This window comes from Engraulis encrasicolus, chromosome 12 (genome assembly GCF_034702125.1).
Source record: "Engraulis encrasicolus isolate BLACKSEA-1 chromosome 12, IST_EnEncr_1.0, whole genome shotgun sequence".
In the NCBI taxonomy this organism is placed as follows: Eukaryota; Metazoa; Chordata; class Actinopteri; order Clupeiformes; family Engraulidae; genus Engraulis; species Engraulis encrasicolus.
Window position 1 is genome coordinate 33,959,421 of NC_085868.1, and position 2,500 is coordinate 33,961,920.

General features: G+C 43.9%; 1 protein-coding gene across 1 annotated transcript in view; it reads right to left on the reverse strand.

The window, feature by feature from the left end:
* LOC134459701 (mitogen-activated protein kinase kinase kinase 20-like) overlaps positions 1–2,500 on the reverse strand; it is a 319,662-nt gene that overhangs the window by 178,334 nt on the left and 138,828 nt on the right. The gene's annotated exons all lie outside the window — the stretch shown is intronic.

Below are 2,500 nucleotides of genomic sequence, written 5' to 3' on the forward strand. Positions count from 1 at the left end.
TATCAATTTTGACAGAAATGTAAGAAATTTCAAAGGGTGTACAAACTTTTTCCTGGGACTGTATATTTTAATCTTGCCATGCCATCCTGTCCTTTTCACTTACCCTGTTGTGAAGTGCCTGTGACGTTACGTCGAATGGAAAGCAGTGCACTTGGCACTTGGACTGTCACACCGATATGTGCCTAGACTTGATGAAGCAGTCAAAGCTCACGTTTGGCAACCTGCAAGCCAGACAGAGTAGGGTGGAAAGACAATGTCTACGATTACATGACGGGTTTAATTCCAAATGAATACCGGTAATTCAGAATTAAATTGTTCCGGCGAGTTCACTTTGATCTTTCATTTAATTTCGAATTGTGAAGTGTTTTCACATGACATTTTCAAAGTGGAATTAAGCTTTATTCAGACTGAGTGAGTTCATTCTGAATTAAATGTCTCATGTAAACGTAGTGAGTGCCGCATATCACTTGAGTAATGGAAGCTTTTGAAAGCCAAAGTGAAAGCCCACCTGGGAAACTGTAATTCTGACACAGCACTTCACAGCACACAAGTGCACACTGCACTCAAGGAAATTGCATTTATGCCTCACCCATGCAAGGGGGCAGCCCCCAATGGTGCCCCAAGGGAGCAGTGCAGCCGGACGGTACCATGCTGTGGGTACTTCAGTCATGGAGGAGGATGGGGAGAGCACTGGTTAATAACTCCCCCCACCAACGTGGTGGGTAGGGAGTCAAACCCTCATCCTATGGGCTACAAGTCTGACGCACTAACCGATGACTGCCCACCGCTTACATAATTGGCTATGGACCATGTGTACGCCAAACGACACCATTTGTGACGTCCATTAAAAATGGCCATGGCCGGGCAATCATAAACTACACATCCCCTATGAGAAATTGAGGAGATGCTCCACGGACTACAACTCATTTGAGATATAGTCTGGTGATAGGCAGGCTGCAGTTGCCACATTTTTTGTTTGGAGGTAGCCATTAGCTGTTCAAGGTCGTATAACCAAAGAACGTAGATTGGATAAGAACCATCACTCAATGGAAAATCCATTGGCCACGGTGTATTATGGGGGCATAACTTAAGGATACGGGGCGGAATTCTCCCACCCGCGCAAGCCAAAAAAGCGTGCAACAGCACCTCCAAGCTGACTCAAGTCAGTGATTAAGCGGGGCTTACGCGGGATATGACCAGTTGCGCACTTTGGGTGGGGCCAGGTCAAAATCAGGGTGTTTCTCATGTAAATCGATCCTCAGCGTATTCTCCCGTCCACTTGCGCACCTTTTCCTTTATGCGCATCGAAGGGCTGTAGTAAGGTCAAGCGCCACTCTGAGGTAAAATGTAATATTGCATTTGATGCTCGCTTGGCATTTTGAGCATCTTACACGGTATGTTCCTCACCGTCAGCGTGGGTCCAAAATCGAAATTCATTCACTGTTCCACATATTAACTGTGACAAAATATGACCAGCTGCCCAGAGCATGTTCTCATATCGAAGAACTTCCAAACAAAAGCAATTCATTAATTAATCAGTTTGAGGATCATCATTTTGCTCACGGACGGTAACCAAAACCAAAAACACCACGTTGTACCATGTGCAAATTGACAAGGCACGTCTGACTGAAGACTGACGTTCCAGTCGTCCAAACAGCCACCCAAAGTATGCCTATTCAAAAAGAACCTTCACCATTTTTTACTATGTTGTAGCCACGCCAGGTAAAGGGTTTTTATTGCAACTCCTAACCTTTTGCGATTTATTGGAACTCGTGCATATATGATGAAGCCTATTAAACTGTCTGAACTGATGCCCGACATACAGAGCCACGACCTACTGAGGTAGGCTACAGGTTGTCCTATTTTGTACGACACAAAATATTTCCTGAATGTCATTATAGCTAAACGTAAAAAGGTAGGCCTACATATCAGAGCATGTCTTTCGCATCAGCTGTGTGTTTAAATCCTGGCTTGCCGTTGCATGCCCATTAATGCCCAATTAATTCCCATGTCTGCGACAGAATATAAAGTCTCCGTTTTTTTCATGACGATCGATTTCCTTGTTCATTCTTCAGCATGCATGTAAGTGTCATATGCTGACGGACAGCTGAGATCCACATATTTCCAATGATATTAATGTCACGTTACTGTACAGAGAAGCGGAGAAGCGCTTTTTAAAAGTCAGCAAATACAATGTGGCTGTTACTGTGGAAATTCAGAGGCAATGATCAGCTTTTTAAATCAGTTTTTAATTTCCGGACTTGTCTAGACAACACACCAAACTCCATTTTTAACCAAACGTTTTATCATGTTTATTATTTCTATCAACCTGTTGCGCACCAAAACGCTCAGCTGAGTTCCCGCCAAAGGTACACATTGCGTTTCCATCTCATTATCTCACCTACACTACTCGCCTTGTGTTTGTGACAATGCACTGAGGTTAGATTTTGAGATGCTTTTGCACGAGGACTTTTGGCACGTGGTTAACTCCTCTACTCTG